The 22,561-nt window shown below is 38.0% G+C and overlaps 1 protein-coding gene across 15 annotated transcripts in view; it reads right to left on the bottom strand.

Annotated features, from left to right (window-relative positions):
* The window catches only part of Dlg2 (discs large MAGUK scaffold protein 2), a 1,918,473-nt gene that overhangs the window by 1,094,010 nt on the left and 801,902 nt on the right, over positions 1–22,561 (bottom strand). The window lies entirely within an intron of this gene.

Genomic DNA, 22,561 nt, shown 5'->3' on the forward strand with positions numbered 1-22,561 from the left:
GCTCAAGGTAAAATTTTGAGGCTCTTGGGTGAAAGATAGGGACTAGAGATTTAGCCTACTATATATTATTCTGTACCTTCAACACCACTCTCACTGTAACTCTTACTATAATACTTACAATAGTAACTGTTACTACTTATTGAGGGCTGACTATTTTAAGACCATCTGGGTAATTTGGGTACATGATCTTTTAATTATTAAGACTCTATATAAGGCTCTATACACTCCTGAATTAAATAATGTGACCTCTTTTTTTTTTTAATGGTGCTTGGTTACTAAGCTCAGGCCTTCTGCATACCTTGTAATCTCTGAGAATCTCCCTCATTCTTGTGGATCTCTTTCAACTTCACCAAAAGATCATAGAGAAACACACATATGACTTATAGGTGCTTTTCAAATTTACATTGTGTGGAAAAGAAGGCAATCAATTTTCTGTAGGAAACTCTATCTCTGGCACCTCTGCAAACCAGAGGCAAAAATTCCTCTTTACTTCACAACTCCCTATTTCAGAGCCTTGAAGTGTGGAGTGGGAGGGAAGACGCAGACTGCCTGTGCAGGCAATGGGAAGGGCCATAAGATCAGGAGCCTCCTCCACATCATTGATTCACCAAGCAGATATGGACATTTGGAAGCATGTGGGTCCAGGGGTGGAAAGCTGGGGGAGATGGCCAATGCCCATGATTCAGAGGTCTGAAAAATAGAAATGAGGAAATTTTCAAAAGAAGAAAAGAGTGTATCCTTAAAAACCCTAAGAGAATGAAAACACTACTGCATATACTACTAGCAAGAAGACTTTGCATCCAGAAGAAATAAGAGGCCAGGTATTGACTAGCAGGGCAGAGCTGTGGGTGAGGGTGGTTCAGCAGAAGTCAACTCCACCTACCACCCAAGGATTTCTAACAGTGCTCTAGAAGCACTTTCTCCAACACACTTGTATTTATATGCTATCTTTGAAGGCCAAGTGAGTCATCAACCACACATTTAGAATATCCAGAACATAGTACACCAGCAAGCTAATGCAGGCAATTTCAGAAACAATTGCTCCCAATCCAATGCTATGCAGAATCACGGATCCAACAATCTCCTTTGCTTTTCTTTTGTTTTATGTGTCATTGACCAGTACAAAGTTAAATGATTCATTTTTGTTTATTTTTGGTTTTTATTGTTATTGAAGAGTTGATATGCAGAAGGGTTTACAATTACACGACTCAGGTACTTCATAATGAGTACAGTTATTTTTGAACCATGTCACCCCTTCTGTACCTCTCTCACACTTTTTCCCTCCTGTCCCTACCCCCAAGACGCACAGTTCATTTCCCACAGCATCTAGTAAGTACCACTCTTGTATTTGTTCACCCTGTTCCACCATTTCTGTGCCCTCCCTCACCCTCCCAAACACAAACTAAAAAACAAGACAAAGGAAAATAACAATGGTAACTAAAAATTTATCTTGTTTCCTTTCCTTGGAGTACAGCTTATGGAATATTATTTTATTTAATCATATTCGCATAGCTATTAAGCCTTTGTCAACCACTCCCATGCATATCCTCCTTTGTGAATATCTACAGTCCTATAGAATTTATCATGTCCCAGTGTGTGTGTGTGTGTGTGTGTGTGTGTGTGTGTGTGTGTGTGTGTGTGTGTATTTTAAATCATTCAGTGTGTTTATTAGTAGATTTTTAAAGGAAATTCTAGTTACCATAAATGAAGGAATCCATGCAGGTTATGTTTCTTTTGTTTTGGCTTACTTCACTTAATGTATTTCTTCCAAATCTTTGCATTTCCATACAACAGGTACAATATCATTCTTTCTGATAGAAGAGTAGAATTTCATTTTGCATTATACCACATTTTCTTGATCCACTGAGGGATGTCTACATTGAGCTGGTATCTTGACTATAGTAAACACTGCTGCAATGACATGTTTGTGCTGGTAGCATTCGTATGGCCTAGCTTGTACTCCATGGGATAAATGCTAAGGATTGGGATGACTGGGTCATAGTTGAATGCTTCTTAAACCCACAAAATACAGGAAAAAAACTTGTAGTCCATTTTTGAATTCTTAAAAAATTATAACATTTACTACGCAAATGAAATTTGAATCTACTTGCATAGTTTTATATCATTCTATGATTGAAGATAAACAATTTTAGTATTTTTCCAAGAACACTGTAACAGAAATTCAAGCAAAGATGTATGCCAAGAAAGTAGAAACAGCCAGGCAAGGTGGCTCACACCTGTAATCCTAGCAATTCAGAAGTCTCTTATCTCCAATTAACCACCAGAAAACCCCTGAACGTGGGGATGTGGCTCCAGGGTTAGGGCAGTAGCCTTGAGCTGAACAGCTCAGGGACAGCACCCAGGCCCAGAGTTCAAGCCACATGACTAACAAAAAAGAAAAAGAAGCAAACAATCAGAAATTAGTTTAAATCCTGCTTCAAGTCTATGGCTAATATATTATCAGCTATGTGATTATAGTAAAATAGCATCTCAAAGCTGAAATATTTCTCCTGTAAAGTGAGGATGTAATCCCCCAAGAAGCTATGGCTGATAAGTGGCTGCGATGAACAGAAGGTCATTATCTTTTTTCTTCACCTTCCTCTTTGGGAAGCAATGATGGCATGCTATGGGAGTATTATTCCTTCATTATTTCAAGCTCTAAATCCTCTTAGTATCATGACATGTCAAGTACTAGATTTCGCACTGGCAATTAAAAGGGAGTCTGTGTGTGTGTGTGTGTGAGAGAGAGAGAGAGAGAGAGAGAGAGAGAGAGAGAGAGAGAGAGAGAGAGAGAGAGAGAGAGAGAGAGAGAGAGAGAGAGAGCGCGAGAGAGAGCGCGAGAGAGAGAGCGAGAGAGAGCGCGAGCGCCCTGGGACTTGAACTCAGAGCATGGGCACTGTCCCTGAGCCCTTTTTGCTACTGCCAGTGCTCTATCATTTGAGCCATAGTCTCCATTCCAGCATTTTGGGGGTTATTTCAGATAAGAGTCTTATGGACTTGCCAACCCAATGTTCATTTTGAACCACTCTTCTTAGATCTCAGCCTCCTGAATAGCAAGGATTGCGGTCATGAGCTACCAACACCTGGCTTCATAATATATTCTTAAACAAAACAGACTCTTGAATAAGTTGTTGATTTAAATTTCTTTTAGTAAAAATTCACTATATTTCAATTTGTCTCTCTTATCAATCTTTTGTTCTATTTGTTTACTGTGATATTAATAGGCATATACATTTCCTGGAATTGGATGCATTTCTTTTCAATCTCTATCCCTTTGCCCCTGCTATATCTTCTGCCTACTGGATTCTCTTTCTATATCTACCTGAATATTTCCAATATTCTGAAGGTGTTTTTTGTAAAAACCCTAGGCAATTTGAAAGACCCTGCATATTTATTTTTGTCCAGTGTGTTTACATTTTTACCCAGAAGTTTTTTGGTCAGTGAGTAAAGAGGCTGTCTTTTGTTGTTTTTTTTTTTTTTTTGCCTGTGTGTCTCCTCTATAAAACAGAGACCAACTGGAGCAAGGGGTATTTCCGATTCATCTTTGAGTTTCTATAGTCAACAAAATGCTTGATGAATACTGGTGATCAATATTGTTTTCAATTGGTGATGGAATGAATGGTGAATGGACTGGCTGTGGCTGAGATTGAGCAAGAATGCCCAGAACATTCTGCAGCACACAGAGCGAGCTTTGTCAGTTCATTTGTCTCAAACGGCCCCTGTAGCTTTCTGCACAAGGCCAGGTCTCTCTAATAAGAACATTTGGTTTCCAAATTACATACTGCACAGCATGAATCCTTCCTTTCCTCCAACTGCCTGTTAATTATAGTGTCACCTTTTGCTCTGTCTTTCCTTGAATCCCCTAATCCCTGAGATACAACAGCGAATTTTATTTAGTAAGCATTTTCTGACCTCTATAAGTCAATTCTGCTCCACCACCCTGCATCCTTCTGTGATTGTGACAAGCGTTTGCTCAGATTTCGAAGGTAAGAGGAACATTATTCTTAAAAATGAGTTTAGTCTGACAAAAATATGTTCCTTTGTTCCTTTATTTCTTATTCATATGCAATCGTAAAAACTAGACAGCTTCAGACAGTAGCTGAGGGAATGCTGGGAGCTGTCACTGAGATGTCTCCAAGAGCTTCAAGCTGACAGCTCCTAGAGGCCAACTGGGAGATTCAACTGCTGACTTCATTTGATCATGTTGGCACAAGTGCCTCAGAAAAGTTTCTGCTCTTCATATGCAAACTTGGAAGATCTCAAATGCTTTCTTAGGTTCTAAGACTTAGCAAGTGTTTGACAATCTCTTGTCATTTTGTGTATACATATATATATATACATATATATATATTTAGAACGTATACTGAGGCCATCTTCTTCATTTGTGAGTGCAGTGACCAATAAGGCTTGACCGAGTAGGAGTGCACACACATAATCACATACACACCATATACACAGGACAAAGTAGGTATACACAGAAACGTGAATACAAACACACACCCACATACATGAGGAGGATATAATTGAAAAAAGAAGCAGTGTAAAGGTCAGTGATGGAGAGAGGAAAAGATCATTATCAAAATAGAGATACCAAGAGAGAAAATAGTTGAAAGAAAGGGTCGTGAGAAAAAGGGGAAAATGGAGAATTACTTCACATCTTTGCCTAATAATCTTGTAAGAGAATCTTAAACATGAATGTCAAATAAAGTGAGAATATTTGCAGTTCCTATAATCACAACCTAGGGAGGTTTTACCTCTGGGGTCTCTGGGGTGATGTGGAGGGAGATATATTTAAGGTGAGTCAGGTTAAATTTTCTGGCCGCATGGCTTGGTCTATCTGAGAAGCCTGCAGGCTTAGGAGATGAATGAGATTCAACCCCAACCTTTCCCATCAAAGTAGCCCAAAGCACATTATCTCCATAAGCACATGGCTTCTAGGCCCAGCCTATTCACCTTAGCAGATTCATTGTTACCTAAGGGCCAGAGTGGCCTTAGTAACTAACTCTGGAAGGACAGCAGTTTTCTAATAGGTCTAAGCTATGGGAAGTGCATGAAGAGCTGGGGTCATCTCAGAAAATAAATGTGAGTGAGCAGTTAGGGCTTTAAGCAAATACTTGGAAGAGTGTATTTATGCATTGAGTCCTGGGATTAGAATTTTAGTAGTATTTTAAAAATATGCATTGAGTCCTGGGATTAGAATTTTAGTAGTATTTTAAAAAATCCATCCCTAGATTCTATCAGTGCTAAAGACTGAACCCAAGGCCACACACATGCTAGGTAAGACTTCTCCCACTGAAGCACATCTCCCACCTAGCTAGTTTTGCTACCATAATAGCATTATTGAATAAATATTTTTAATTGAAGAAGGAAACATTCACTCACTCATTCACTCACTCATTCATTCATTCATTCATTCATTTATTCACTCATTCAGTATTAGTACCAGGGCTTGAACTCAGGACTTTGAGCTCTTCTAATTCAGCTATTCAGCTTTTTCACTGATATATGTCATCTCACCCTCTGAGCCACACACCTCTAGTATAGCTTAAATTGTGTTGGTTAGAGATAGAATTTTCTAGACTTTTTTTTTTCCATCCACTGGCTTCAAAAAGTGCTCCTTGCAAAAGGACCTGAGACTCTTACCTAAAATTAACCTCTAGAAAACAGGAAGTGTGGCTTGGCTCTAAGGTAAGGTGCAAGCTTTGAGCTGAAGAGTTCAGGGACAATGCCCAGGCCCAGAGGTAGGGTGGTAGCCTGGAGCTGAAGAGCTCAGGGACAGTGTCATGAGTGACATACACAAAAAAATGATCCTCAGATCTCAGCTTTCTAAGTAGCTAGAATTACAGGTGTGAGCCATACACCTGGCTCTTTTTCCAATTTCACTGTGAACCCAGGAATGTTTTTGTTTGGAAATTTGCTTTTCTTTTAATCTCATAATCTACACTTTCTTAATAACATGTTTTTTTGTTTTTGATTTTTTTTTGTAGGTTATGGGGCTTGAACTCAGCCTGGATCCTGTCCCTGAGCTCTTGAGCTCAAGGCTACCACCCTACCCCAGGGCCTGGGCATTGTCCCTGAGCTCTTTAGCTTAAGGCTACCTCCCTACCCTAGAGCCAAGCCTCACTTCCCATTTTCCAGAGGTTAATTGGAGATAAGTGTCTCAGGTCCTTTTGTTCCTGGGCTGGCTTTGAATGTTGATCCTCAGGTCTCAGCCTCCTGAGTATCTAGGATTACAGTCGTGAGCCACCATGCCCGGCAATAACATGTTTTAAACCCTAAGTATTTATATTTTATTTGTTACATGACCAAAGAAATAACTCTTGTTTGTAGGAGCTATTCAATAATGAATAAAAATGAATAAAATTAAAACTTAGTGATTAAAAACAGCTGCATAGTGTTCTTTTCATACCCATTGAAAAATGTATTATCTTAATAAGATATTGTTGTACATAGTTTATAATTCATTTTCTCACTGAATGATGTAAAGTTTTTCTGTTATAAAAATAATTGGCTTAATATGAGAGGGATTAATTATCCATGTTCCAGCAATTGCTTGTTAGCAGCAGCCAAAATGGGGAAAGATCTAGAATTGCAGCCAGCAGAATCACTGCCTGCTCACCTCAATGCTCTGCACTCACTGCTTCTTTTTCCTTTCCTGATATAGGGTGACAGCTAATCATGAGCACCACTTTATCTGTTTGGGATTTTTATTTCTTCCAGGAAATAAAAATGGCAATTATGTGGAGTCACTCTAGGCTGTTCTCAAATACTTTACACTGAGCCATATTTTAATTCTTCTATGGTCTATCTTCATGGAATTTCACAGTAGAAATTTGGGGGTGGGAATGATTCATGAGGCTTGAACTCAGGGCCTACGGATTATCCTTGAGCTTTTTTTTTGCTCAAGGCTAGCACAGGATAGAAAGTTGTGATGTTAAAGCTACTAAATAGTAGATTTCACACTGGCAGGAATTCACTAGTTATATGCATACCTTATGGTGTAAGGAGTCTATATGTATCATTTTTATTTATCTTGAGCCTTAACTAGTAATTATTCCATAATATGCATTCTTATTAACGAATGTTTATCTAATAAGTGAATGAGTAACTAATTGAATGGTCATAAGAAATAGGTAAGGAGATTGGGCACAGTATAGTTTATTATTTTCAGAGGAAATAATAATATGCTATAGGAAAACAAATGTAAAGTTTAGAGAGAATACCAGCAATAGACTTTTATTTGGTCTTTCTTTGTTGTCTATGAAATGGTCATGACAACAAAGATTCATTGTAGAGCTGTTACAGTGACCAAAAGCAGTGACAATAAATCAGGGAAACCTGGTGCTTTGATATGTCATAGGTGTTAGGAGATCAGATACCAACTCCAGGTTCAAGTCTAAACTATAACAGTGCATACCTCACTGACACCATGTCTAACACATACCTACATAAAAAGACAGCAATAATACCAAAACAAAATAAAGAATAGCACTCAAAAGGAAACTTTGAACACCAAAGGACATAGATAACAATTGTTGCTACTTCAGGTAGATTGAAGAAAATGTAAGCCTTAGACAGCAGGTAGATATATAAGCACAAATTTTGTTTCTGATTTATTCATTTGGTTAATTTTTTTCTATCATGTGCTTGAATTCTGGGCCTGGGTATTGTCAGGTCAAGTTCTACCTCTGGAGCCATAGCACCACTTCCAGATTTTCTATTGGTTAATTGGAGATAAGATTGTCTCAGGCTATCTTTGAACTATGATCCTCAGATCTCAGCCTCCTGAGTAGCTGGGATTACAGATGAATCTGGATGCTGGTGGCTCACATTTATTTTTTTTTTGTGCGTCATGGGGCTTGAACTTGGCCTGGGTGCTGGCCCTTAGCTCTTCATCTAAGGCTACAGCTCTATCCTGGGCCTGGGAACTGTCTCGGAGTTTTTCAGCTCAAGGCTACTGCCCTATCCTTGAGCCAAGCCCCATTTCTCAATTTCTAGATGTGAATTGGAGATAAGAGTCTCAGGTTCTTTTGTGCCTTGACTGGCTTTGAACCTTGATCCTCAGATCTCAGCCTCCTCAGTAGCTAAGGATTACAGGCATGAGCCACTGCACCTGGCACGTTTAATTAAATTCTTAAAATAACTATGTTTTGCTCCAGTCTCTGAATCATTCTTTGAGAGGAGTGGGTTTTCATACTCAACAATTTTTCCTAAGGCTTTTCCCCCACCTGACTTGAATACCAAACTTCCAAGTTTACCTTGTTGAAATATTTATACCAGACTTCAAACCTGAAAGCTCAGCACTTGTCAACAAGCACAGCAGGGTTTCTGGGAATCCTGTCAATCTCACTGCTCTATCAAAACAAAAGCCAAACAACCCTCATCCATCATTCCATAGAGGTAGCTCCACCCTTTTTTAGTTCCAATATCAGGTTATTTCACCTTGAATGAAGAAAAAATATATTTGCAGTAAAAATATCTATCAAATTTCTTAGTTTTGAAGTCATCTGGCCTAAAGAAGAGTACTTGCCTTGAGAACCAGATAAAACCCTCAAGTGATACCCTGAACAGATAAATTTGATCTATTTTGCAAATGGAGCAAAGGAAAACAAAGAAAACAGAGTCTGCAGTCAGATTTAAGCTAGAGTACTTCACCCTTCTTAGTGAATCATGTGTGGCAATAAAAGCACATCAAACAAATTCTCCTAATGTTAAGCCATTCTTTTGGGTATGTGTTGAAATGATTTAATAAAGCATTGGACTTCATGGTTTTGTTATTCTTACTCTTTGTTTTCCTACTGGAACTAAGACAATACTTTCATGTTTCTTTTAGCTCAGCAATACCAACAACCCAAATTTCCACTTCTCTAAGTTTTATTGCAGATAATTCCTTGCTCTGAGGGTAATAATGTTCCTTTCTAATTCATAAACAGAAGGGCAAAATGACAATAAGTCAAGAACTATGGAATGATACTGAGTGATTCCATGGTTTCCTCTCTCCTGTGGGTTCCTTAGCCTATATTGGCCTTAACAATCTGTTCTGTAGCTAGACAAATACTTGAATACCATGTTTATGATCTACATACATTAAAGCTGATGCCATTCAAAGTAAGTTAGAAATATTGATAAGCATTCCCCATTCCCTCCAATCTAGTGCTCTCCAATAATTTTCCTTATTTTTTAGAATAAACTTCAGAGTCATTATACAAACTTGTCTTGATCTGGCTCTGCCTATACACACACTGAAGCCTTGTTACTCCAGGACCATCTGAAACCCTTCCTTTTTCCCCTGAATTCTACATTCCAGTCACACTTTACAACTGAATATTACCACGATTCCTCTCTGTTCCTATCCCATGGCAACTCTCTCTGCAATGAATATCCATGTATCTCCTGCTACATATGTTTTAGGATCAAAATATTTCTGTTTCTCCATTTATCCACATAGGAAGCAACCTTCTCATCAGTTAATCTACTTAATATTCCTTAATCACCTTTCTTCCCCTCTCCTTGTGCTCTTACCATAACATTTTTTTGTAAACCATATGCTATGGCTGCTAAGAAAGAAGGCCCTTGAGGCTCTGTACCTCATTCTTCCTTGTATGTTGATATAAAGTGCCTGCATTTAAAAGGCTCTAGATCTTTTCATTGTTGCTGATACACAATGGTGATTGGATGATTATAGACCAGCTTGTTTACTAGAAAGGTACAGCTTCAGAGCCACTTTAATGACGCATCAACTATGCAGAGCACACATACACACTGCACATACACACTCAGTTGTTGGGGTCTTACAGAATATTTAATACATAGAATAGAAAAGGAAATTCAAAAGGAGAATGATAAAGACTGAAAACTGAGTTGCCTCAGGGTAGTTTATTGCCTAAATTTAATGAATGTAGCCAATATACGAGGAAGGTCAAGGTCACTGACACATGCAGCTACCTTCTCTAAAGAAATTCCACATTCATGTACATACGGCTGCCTTATTTGCACAAAAAGCACATTAAAGTGTGTGTGAGGAGTGTGTCAGGTGATTTGTATTTGAGATCTAGCTTTGTCTCAAGCCATAGAAATGGCCTTGTATTGGCCTTTTTTCATAGATGATATCAAATGTCCTTCTGTATTCCAAATTCGCTGTTATTTTTGACATTCTGAGCTGGTGAACATGCAAAAAATGTGGTTAGATGAATTAATGCCATACTTTCCTGTGTGATCCAGGGTTTGACACATGGAACCACAAGTTTTGATAATACAGTTGCAGGCTGTGTCCCATAGTACGAAGACTTCGCAACTCCATCTCTTCTCTCTATATCTGCTTAAGCAAACCATTGAGTGAAGCAGCATTAGAGCAAAGAGTGAGGAGATGAAGCCAACATGGAGAAGTAGCAGATGAGCAATGCAGAAGCTTTTCACAAAGACACAAGAATTCTGGAGGAATAAATGGAGGCCCTGCAAAGAGCAGGTAAGTGATCCTTAGAAGAAAAGAAAATAGCCTCAGTTTTCTAACAAAGTTCTTCAGAAAAGAAAAAAAAAATCATCTTCTCCCAGGGAAAATCAGCATATTCAATCTTAAAAGCCAAATGAATATACCCGTTTGATGGAGGCCCCTGGGAGTTGTGGGCAGGAAACCCCGTGTAACCTTGCAATGAAAGCCCCATGCCAGGCTTTTTCTGCTCTGAACTAGGCCTCCTTTGTTACCGACATATACTTTCACCATCCTTAGTTCTTAACTTGAAAACTCATTACAGTTTTAATTCTTGCATAGCAAGTGTTTTAAAAAGGAATGTGAAGACTAGATAGGCACACGTGGAAAGCAAATATATATTCAATTTAAAGATAAAAACACACATTTAAATATTTCTCCTTCCCTCCAACTAATTATTTCTCTCATTTTGTAGAGGACCTTAATTGTAGATATAGAAACAAAGGTTTAAAAGCCAAGTACCTATCATGTTCCATTTACTATAATGTACTATCTTGAGTTCCTTCAATAACTCTGCTGAAGCAGGTAGAAAACTGCCACATCCCTGAAATCACATACTATGAGTAGATAGAACCAGGATATAAAGTACTAGCCACAATACCACACTGTCAAATGTTTCTGTATGCATTCTTCACACAAAAATGTGTACTATGACATTTAACAATAATAGTGTGCTACTATTAAAGCGTAAATGAAGAACAATGAAAAGCCAGTAAAAGCCAGTAATAAAGGAAACAAAGAGAAACTACAGGATACTGTGTGGCAAGAGGCACTGGAGAAATTACCCTGACATTTGTTGAATGATTAGTTCTTACATGTAGTCTTCCTTTTTAATCTGGAAAATGAATATATTTCCCATATAGAATATGGATGAAATGTCTATTGACTGATAGATCGATCGATAGACACAGAAGTATGTGTAAGTGTACATTATATGCCAAAAAATCAAAGATTCAGATATACCTTTTGAATCTTATAGATAATCGTAACAGTCAGAGAAGGCTGTATTGAACTGTAAGTACACACATAAGTACACTTGATGCACTTGACAACCTCTTTAGGCACAAATTTCTAGAACACTATTTTCTCAGAAAGGCTGCTATCACTAGCCCATGGTTTTCAAGTAATTCAGGTGTCAAATGCATCAGAAACTCAATAATGTTCTATAAAAATGTATGCTACTCGAAAAATCCAGTTCCGCTGAAGTTGTAATTCTGATCGACATATAATATAGAATTTATATGCTGCTTGAATAAGACTAAAATACATTGAATGATATTATGAACATGACAGTGGAGTTGAGAAGTGTCCTGTTCAAAATTCTTTTTTTTCATATATTTTTTATTGTAATTAATAAAGGGTTACATGATATTTGCCAGCTACATGGTGCATTAATTCCCATACATTGATACCCTTTCACATGTCTTGGTCCCCATTTCCCTCCCCCCTGTTCAAAATTCTAATTCTGCTACCTACTAGCTGTGCCAATAAATTGAGCCAAGTTGTTTAAATCCTATGAATTTTTGCTTTCATCCTTGTGAATTAAGAGACTAACATATACTTATTACAGGAGTTCTGATAAATGGTATTGTTATAATTTAGAATAATTGTAAGTTAACCCCCAAAATATTCTGAGGTTTGCTGATGTCTGTAAAATTCTTACTGTCATTTAGAAATGACAGTAATAGATGAAAAATGATATTGTTACTTATTTCAGGTAGGGGAAGCTGAATTCCCTTACCTGGGATGTATAATGTAAGTTCTAATTCAGATATCATATTTTTATCAAGAATATAATAATGTCATTTACTATAATAAAAAAGCAGTTTTTTATTACCAGCTTACTATATTGCTTTCTTTAAAAATGTATTTTATTGTATGGATAATGTATAGAGGAGTCACACATACATTTGTCAGGTAATGGGTGCATTACTTCTTAATCCTTGATACCCCTTCTCATAAACAAAAACAGGTTTTTATCCTAAATATGCCCTCCTTAGTAGACACATTAACACCCTTATCTGACTGGAATAAGAGCACCATCCAGTGGGTTTAGAGCTCAAGGCATAGGCAATGGGTGGGGCCAGAGAAGACCTTATGGAGGAGGTTACAAGGTATTTCTCCACCTTTTCAGCAATTCTACATTAAGTGATCACTTTCTCCTCTGTACACCACCGATTTCTGTTGGATTTTTGTTGTGTGTGCCCTTCTAGGGCTCGAATTAAGGGCTTGAGCCCTGACTCTGAGCTTTTGTGTTCCAAGCTAGCACTCTACCACTTGAGCCATACACAGCTCCATTTCTGGCTTTTGGCATTAATTGGAAATTAGAATCTCATGTACTTTCCTGCTCAGACTGAGTAGCTAGGCCTGAGCAACTGGCACCTGTGCCCCACCTCTGTTTATATTTCTATCCTATCATAGTTCATATTTAATTGAATGGATGACCCTTGATTATTAATTGTGTTGGTAAAGAGTGAACTTGACTGTGCCATCCCTTCCCTCACTCTTTGCCATTTTTCCCCAAAGTATAATTCCAAAAAGACATGTATTATTTGCCTAACTTAGATAACTATAAACTGTCCATGTAATAAAGATTTTTAATTAAAAATGATGATATTAAAAAAGAATGGACTTGAATAGAGTGGCTATGACTTTGAATAGGATGAATTTTCTTTTCCTCTACACATATATTGCTGTTAGCACTAATTAGTTTCCGAGTGGGTTTCATTTTGAAGTATTCATATATGAATATGATGAACTTTGAGCCTCCGCAACTCTCCTGTCACTTTTATGCCTTCTTCTAAAGCCAGTTTCCACAGAATCAATTGTAACATTTATATATGTGTGTATGTATATATATACATAGTCATAAAGTATTTTAACCACATTCATTCTTCTTCATGTTCTTCATTTCCTCTCACATACCCATTAGTACTGTTTCCCAGACAACAGCTGTTTTACATTCCTGCCATTCATGTTGAAGCATGAATAAATTGTTCAAAGCTATTCATCTTGGTGTTTCACACGTACAGAATACTTCAATCAGATTGACTCCCCCAAACTTTCCACATCTCTCGCCCCCATTATTCAATCACTTTCAGTGGCTTTCAGTTTTTCCGTCTTTATGTTAGATTGAATGTATGCTTCATTTTTCCCTCTCTAATATGTCTATTCCCACATTCCCTCAATCAATCTTTTTTCTTTCTTTTCTTTTCTTTTTCTTTGTGGGTCATGGGGCTTGAACTCTGGGCGTGGGCATTGTCCCTGAGCTCTTCAGCTCAAGGCTACCACCCTACCCCTTGAACCACAGTGCCCTCAGGTTCTTTAGTGCCTGGGCTGGCTTAGAACCACAATCCTCAGATCTCAGCCTCCTGAGTAGCTAGGATTACAGTCATGAGCCACTGTGCCCGGATACCTCAAACAATCTTATCCTGACAAAATGTATGAGAAAAAGTGATCTCTGTCCTTTCCACCTAGCTTACTTAGGTTAACACAATGATGTTCAGTTTCATCTATTTCCCTTCAGTGTGATTTCATTCTTCTTTATAGATGAATAAAATTATAACATTATGTATATTATATACTATGGTTTATATGCCTATAATTATAGATACATATGGATATAGCTAGCATACATTTTGTACAGCATCAGGGCAGCTTCCATAGCTTGTCTGTTATAAAAGGGGCTACAATGAACATGTGTTTGCCATGTCTCTATTGTATTCTGACTTACATTCTTTCAGAAGTATGCCCAAGAGTAGTATCACTGAATCCTGTTGTAGCTCTATTTTTATTTTTTGAGGAACTTCTATATTCATTTCCACAGTGATTGTACTAGCTTGCATTCCCATCAAGTGCTTTATCTTCTCCTGCATCTTCAATAATATTTAGTTTGTATTCTTGATGACATGTGGTGACTGAGATAGAATACTAAAGTTTTCATTCACATTTCCTTTATGGTTAGGGGTGCTGAACATCAATTCATGTATTTATTGACCATTTACACTTCTTTTAAGAACTATCCAGTTCATTTATCCATTTAGCTACCAGTTGGGTATTTTGTTCTTTAGGAGTTAATTTTCTTGAGTTCCCCATATGTTCTGGTTATTAATCACTTGTCATATGTGTAGCTGGCAAAGATTTTCTCACATTCTATACTCAGTATCTTCACTCTAGTGACTATTTCCTTTACTGTACAGGAGCAATTTATTTATTAATTGAATTTTCAGTTACCATATATTTTTCATATTAGGGGAATTCATCCTAATATTTTATAACTACATAGTAGCCAATGTAGAATATAACATCACCTCATTTGACTTGTTGAAAGGAATTTAGATTTAGAACATAGAAATTCTAAGGGCAAAAATTTCAGACATTACCCTCCAGGTGCCTCAACTCTCTCTGTGGCATCTAGTTTTTCTCTGGTATAGACCTAAGATGCATGGCCCAAGAAAATTCTTCTATGGAGTTTTTACTTCACAACACAGCCTCTTCAAAACTATTCATTCCTGACGAAAGTAAAAGGTTCAGAGCCCATCCTTTGAAGATGCTAGCAAAACTCTAAGGTTTTGTGAGGTTCCGAATAAGTTTTAAAAACTTCAAGATATTTCAATAAAAAGCTTTTCCAGCCTCTGGTTATGACTCTCTTCAAAACACTGCATTCTCTGTTTTCTCTACCTTATTCTTGCCTTAGACAAGAATGGAAATGGAAATTTCTTTGCCTGGTTGGCTGATTTCATCTTTGATTTAATAGCTTTACCCTCTAGTTTCATTTTGATTCAATATTAGACATGCTTGTTCAATCCATTCTTTTGAAATTTTGCCAGATTACAAATAAGCAATTTCAACAAGAGTAATAAAAATGGACAGAACATAATGAAGAACATCAATCGTAACACTTGCCTAACTTCCATGTGGTCTAACTGTGCCCTTGGCCCCCAACAGAAGGTGAAAAGGAAATAAAAATACACAATTGCACTTTTACTAGAGCACAATGGTTAATACGACCACAGTAGGTTGGAAAAGAGAAATGAGAGCAGCATGTAGAGAGTATCTGTTTTGTGGCAAGCATTACCCAATATAATATTTATAATCCATAGCAACCTGGAAAAATAGGTATCATCTGCATTTTTGCAAGGGAATAAGCTCAGACCCCCTCAATGTAATCATTTAAGAATGAAAACACCAAAATGATGGGGCTGAATTATGAACATCTGTCAGGTTCTAATACCTAAGCTCTTGGTTATAAAATTTAAGTAAAATTAAATCATGGAACTAGAGAATGAAAGAGAAAATCAAATAGTCCAGACATTCCACAATTTATCATAGGATGGAATTGCTTTCATTATCATTAGATATAATTAGTTATTATGCTGCAGATATCTCCACATGATGTTTGTGTGTGTGTGTGTGTGTGTGTGTGTGTGTGTGTCTGTTCAGCAGCTTAGAGTTTGATTAGTATGACATTGAAACTTATTGTAATTTCAGTCATACTTTATGCCTTCCATAGCTTGCTGAGTATTATCATCAGCATATACAAAATTTTATTGTTGGGGCCGGGAGTTTGGCATAGTGGTATAGTGTTTGCCTAGCATGCACCAAGACCCAGGTACCACATACATCGAAAAAAGCTGGAAGTGGTGCTGTGGTTCAAGTGGTAGAGCTCTAGCCTTGAGAAATGCCTAAGGACTGTGCTCAGGCTCTGAGTTCAAGCGCCACAGCTGGCAAATATAAATAAATAAATAAATAAATAAATAAATAAATAAATAAATAAATAATTTTGGTGTTGTTGTAAAGGCGATGTATAGAGGGGTTTCAGTTACACAAGTCAGGTAATGAGTGTATTTCTTTTTGAACAATATCACCTTTTCCTTTGTTTTCTCTCAGTTTTCTCTCATGATCTCCCCTCTACCACAAGTTTGACAGTTCATTTCCTTTTCTTTTTCTGTTTTTGTTGCTTGTGAGTCTAGAGCTCTGGGTCTGAGCTCTTCAGCTCAAGGCTAGCACACTGCCACCACTTTGGGCCACAGTGCCCCTTCCGGTTTTCTAGTGCTTAATTGAAGAGTCTCACAGACTTTTGTGCCAGGGCTGGCTTTGAGCTACAATCCTCAGATCTCAGCCTTCTGAGTAGCTAGGATAACAGGTGTGAGTCACAGACTCCCAGTTTGTGCATTTCATATTCAACATAGTGTCTTGTGAATCTGTTTATCTGTCCTACCATTTCTTTGCTCCCTGTTGCCCTCCCCCAAACAGATAAGCTTATATGCAAGACAAAAAATAAGTCAAAAGCAATATGGATGTTCCTCAAAAAACTAACCATGGAGCTTCCACTTCCTTATAACCCAGCAATTTTGGCATTTATTCAATAGCACACAAACAAGGCCACAATAAAGCTTCCAGCACAACCATGTTCATTGCAGCAGCTTTTTTTTTTTGCTATCACCAAGAAATGGAATTAACCCAGACACCCCTCAGAGGACCAATATATCAAGAGAATGTGGTTTATATACACAATGGAATTCTATGCTTACATCAGAAAGAATAATATACCATTCATAAGGAATGGAAAGACCAGCATTTTTATATTGAGATAGCTTCTGGATAATCTAAGAACCTTCATAGCTACTTCAAGGATACCCAACCGGAAACCAGTGATAAAGTTTCAGAGTGCTCAAGCAGTAACCTTAGATTATTCCTGCATAAATCGGTCAGCTTCAGGCCTTCTCTTTCACTTGTTAAGTGAGCTATTCTACCAAGCATATTATACATCTCTTCTTTATTTTTTAGTTTTATTTTTTTAAGTCTGAAATGGAACTCAAACTTAGTACCAATGTTTTTACTCATTGGCTGGCACTCTATCAGTTAAACTACACCTCCGACCCCAAGACTCTTCTTAATCACTTGAGTTTCCTTCATTAATAAGCCAATGTTATGATAACAAGATCACAGATTCTATTTGGAAATGTTGCTCCTATTGACATTTTAGTCTATTATCATCCAAAAAGTACAAAAATTGTTCCACTAGCCATAGTTCCTTTTTTCATCCTATTCAGACTGAATGCATTATGACAATATAATTATCTCATATGGTACTATCTGTTATTTTTTACTTAAAAGTAACCATATATTATTATCTATTATTATGAATTATTTATTACAGATTATTTATCCTTACTAATTATTAGTGTGGAAAACAGAATACTATATGGCATAGGCTAAACAATGCCAACTTGTTACTATTATGATTAGTCACAGTCTTCACTCAAATTTCAAATGTCCAAATAAATAGATTTGCTCAGAAAAAAGTAACCATATATATTAATATATATTGTATGGCATAATATATGTATCATATATTATAAAATATATGATAAATACCTTAATAATATTATAAATATATAAAACTAAAGAATCTTTGAGCCAGGAAGCAGTGGCTTATGCCTATAATCCTAACTACTCAGGAGGCTGAGACCCGAGGATCAGGGTTTGAAGCCAGCCTGTGAAGAAATGTCCATGAGATACTTATCTACAATAAATTACATAGAAAACAACTAAAGTGGAGCTATGGCTTTAAGAGGTAAAAATGCTAGTCTTGAGCAGAAAGAGGCTTAGGAACAGAGCTTAGGCCCTGAGTTCTAGTCCTAGGATTAGTAAAAAGAATAGAAAAAGAAAGAAAGAAAAAGGAAAAGGTAAGGGAAGAGAAAAATGGAAAGAAAAGGAAGGAAGGAAGGAAGAAAGGAAGGAAAAATGAAAGAAAGAATCATTAAGGCGGCCGGGAGTTTGGCTTAGTGCTTAAAGTGCTTGCCTAGCATGCACAAAGACCCGGGTTCGATTCCTTGGTACCACATACATACAAAAAAGCCGGAAGTGGTGCTGAGGCTCAAGTGGTAGAGCTCTAGCCTTGAGAAAATCCAAGGACAGCGCTCAGGCCCTGAGCTCAAGCCCAGGACTGGCAAAAAAAAAAAAAAAAGAATCATTAAGGCTTCTACAAACAACATGAACAATGAATAGATGATGTTTACTTACAACACTGACAGTTTTGATAATTATCATAAAGATGTGATTGACCTCCAGGTTTACATCATTATGTAGAAGCATTTGCCAGTATACTTCCAGGCACTGATGAGATCACATTGCTGAATACAGAGACTTAACCAAGTGCTTCTGGAATTGTAGGCTCTCTAGGACTTGTCTGCTCAGTGCTTGTTACTGCTCCTAGATTCCTGAATTTCAAACAGTGTTAGGTAACCCTTCCCAAATTAGCAAAAGAAGATTATACATGGACCTCAAGGCCAATGCTCCTTGGCCTCCCCAGAGCCAATCATACTTTCTGAGATCTCTTCGTTCTGAAATTTTAAATTCCTTCCTTGAATCACCAAGCCTTCCCCTCCCAGGAACTGCTCATTTCATCTCATGTCTGCACTTTTCTCTTCCCTCCAGATCCATATTTTCTTTACTATCCCTCCCCATTCGATTGCTTTCCTGAAGATAAGCCAATGAGCTAGTTCAATGTTGACATTTTCACTTCTGAGCTATTTTCCTTGGGAAGAAACAGTAGGAGCGGTTGAAACAATCAGGCTGAAATGGTAGAGTTCCCCAAGCCCTAAGATTCACAGTGCATTTTCTCTTTCCCCTATAGTCCTTCAATAGAATGGTTACAAGGACAGACCTAGAATCCAGCTTCCTGGTTTGAATAGAAGTCTTACACATCCTTCAGTTAGTTACCTAACTCCTTGTGCCTCAATGTCATCAAGGACAAATGAAGAATTATGTCAAAGATGACAACAGTTAATTTATATGAAATGTTAAGAACTTTCTTTAACCCATAGTATCCACTCAACAAATCTGGCTAGTATTAACTAGCAATTATTGACTCTCTTCTGTAATGTCCTTCTCTTTTATCCTTCCCTTTCATTGCTACAGATGGCTTTCTCAAAGATTCCTCTGTCTTCTGAATCTATCCTGGAGCCAATTCAAAGACTAGTAACAAAACAAAACTTTATATTTCCAGCATCTCTGAAATGCTAGGGATTGCAGTTACCCACTCTTCAAACACACACCACATCATCCTAGCCTAGGCATATCCCATGTATGGCTCTTCAGAGGAGTGGCACAATTTTAAGGCTCTAGAGACTGAGTGCCTGCTTTGAAATTCTGGGTATATTCTAGTTCTCCCAAAGTAGAGGACTTTGTGTTAATTTGGGCAAGGGCTTAGACCTTATTGGGCATAATACTGTCAAACCCGTAAGGACATGAGGATCCTATCAGTTTAATGTTCAGCCATTTTAACAGAATCAAGAGAAATGATAGGCATGAGAAGAGAATTGTTTTTCTCTCCAGACAGTCTAAAGACTAAAAGAGACTAAATTCTAAATATCATTTCCTCCTATTCATGCAATGACCACACTTAAGTCCATTTTTCTATTTCAATATCACAGACATACCTGTTAACAGACTTCAAAGCAGATACTATGTGTCTCTGGGCATACAGTAGACCCTTCTAAATTGGTGCCTAGCTTGGAGGTGATTAGACAACAAAGCAGTTTTTTCCTGGGAAGTCAGCTCAAGAATACAGTTTTGTAGTGAATTTGCTGAAGCTATAACTTTCTAAAAGAAACCCCTATAAGATGAACATCACCAAAACAGCTTCTGGAAATTCTTTCTCAGAAACAATGATTTCATCATGATACAAGCAGCTTCAGAGTATGGTGAAGTGTTTGATGACCTAGTTCTACATTTCCTGACAGCTACCTCAGTTTCATCACCTGCAATAATATTGGACCAAATAGATTTCCACTGTAGGAAAACCATAATGTAAGTTAGCCAAGTCAGGTTCTACCCTTTAAAATGTTCTCCATAACATCGATTCCCATCAAACTGGAAGGATGCTTTCTCTGAATAAGGCAGAATCTTTTCTCTTATAAATCAGAGACTAACTGAGGCTACTAGTCATTTTGTGTGATGGTTTGTTTTTAATCCAAAACTTTTCCCATAGAAATACAGTGTTGCAGGGCCCTTAGCTTTTCCTTTACTACTTAGTACAACAGAAAATGGGGAAAAAAAATCTCTCTGAAGGTCAAAGGGCCTATAAGGCACCTTATTTATTATAAGGCAATGCCCACATTATTTTTGCCAGTCTTGGAGCTTTAACCTAGGACCTGAGCACTGTCCTTGAGCTTTCTTAAAGTTGGAGCTCTACCCCTTGAACCACAGCACCACTTCCAGCTTTTTCTATGTTATGTGGTACCAAGGAACCAAACCCAGGTCTTTGTGCATGCTAGGCAAGCACTCTACCATTAGGCCAAACTCCTGGCCTCAATGCCTGCTTTTTTAATATAAAAAAAGAATAATAATCATAAAAATAGGTGTTGATAGGTGTGGTGGCTCACGCCTGTAATCCTAGCTACACAGGAGGCTGGAATCAGAGGACTGAAGCTCAAAGCCAGCCCCTGGGCTAAACAACATGTGACTCTTACCACCTCCAACTAATCACTAGAAAACAGGAAGTAGGGCTGTGGCTCCAGGGGTAGTGCAGTAGCTTTAAGTTGGAGAGCTCAGGGACAGCGCCCAGGCCCAGAGTTCAAGCACCTGACACTCCCCCCCCCCAATATAAAAAGAATAGGTGTTAAAGCCCTACCATTTGTTAATATGCTGTGCCAAGTAGTTTATATATGCTACCTTTAGCCCTATAACCACCCACACAGGTTTTGCTATATCATTCCCTGCTTTATGTGTGCGTGTGTGTGTGCATGTGTGTGTGTGCGCGTGTGTGTGTGTTTTGCTGATGCATTAAGAGATTCAAGGTGTTCACATCTTGCTCAAAAATATATAACTGGCAAACAGTAGTTGAAATTTTGAAGGTAAATCTGCTTCTTTCTAAAAGTTGATTTTTTTTTCTTTTTTGCTTCTTTACCAGCTGCTTCACTAGAATACTGAGTTTGAGTTTTCCCGGGTAAATAGGGGTCTTTACAAAAGAATGATTTGCACCTAAGACCTATTGCACTTCTCTAACTGGAATGACACTCAGCTTAGTTCAGAAGAATGAGAACTGCCTACCCATGTGAGCAGAAGAGTGGCTTGAAAAATGCACAGCAAAAAGCACAAGAGCAGCTGGGAATGTGGCTTAGTGGTAGAGTGCTTGTCTAAGCATGCATGAAACCCTGGGTTTTATTCCTCAGTACCACATAAACGGTAAAAGCTGGAAGGAGCTCTGTGGCTCAAGTGGTACAGTGCCAGCCGTGAGCAAAAAAAAACTCAGGGACAGTGCCCAGGCCCTGAGTTCAAGCCCTAGGACTGGAAAAAATGTAAAAAAGGAAAAAGGAAGGAGAGAGAGGGGGAGGGGAAGGGGAGAGGGAGAGGGAGAGGAAGGAAGGAAAGATGGAAGGGAAGACTAAAAGGAAAAACTAGAATAGAAAATGAATCATTCTTACAGGTACAAAACAAAGAGGCTAAAGTGGGCAACTAAGAATAGTGTGGTTATAGAAAAGTGACCTGAATCACTAACCCAAAGCCTTCCCATCATCCTTTACCACTGCGTAAGGACATGTGACCTCTCGAGGTTGAAATCTACAGTTCTAAGGATATGTCCAGCTTCCATTTATAGGAAAATAATACTGCAGCAAATTCTTGATTGTCTGCACCCCTGTCCACATAGTGGGGCGCCCCAGAGACAGCCATCTTCTTGTTTTCTTGTACTGTTTCCATGTTCCCAGTGGTGGATACCTACCCCTGGGATAGGCACTGAGATCCCAGCATTCAGCTCAACTCTACCATTTGCCATCTTTCATTCATGAATAATGGGACAAGCTTGTCAGCTGTAGCCTAAAGCTTTATCTTGCACAATTTTTGCCTTGTTTTTTTAGCTTTCTGAAGAAAGTCAAACAATGGCCACTTAAGAGTCCCTGGGACAAAGTGAAGGGGAAATTCCTGAGAGCACTGATTTGCAGTGGGTAGCAAGAACTTTGCAGCTTCCTCTAATCTATGCACACAGTGCATTGAGAAAATGAATCCTTCCCCCTCTAAAATAGACTGTAAATACATATCACTCCATAAAGGTAACTGAAACAACAGGCT

This window comes from Megascapheus bottae, chromosome 16 (genome assembly GCF_031878675.1).
Source record: "Megascapheus bottae isolate mThoBot1 chromosome 16, mThoBot2.hap1, whole genome shotgun sequence".
NCBI lineage: Eukaryota > Metazoa > Chordata > Mammalia > Rodentia > Geomyidae > Megascapheus > Megascapheus bottae.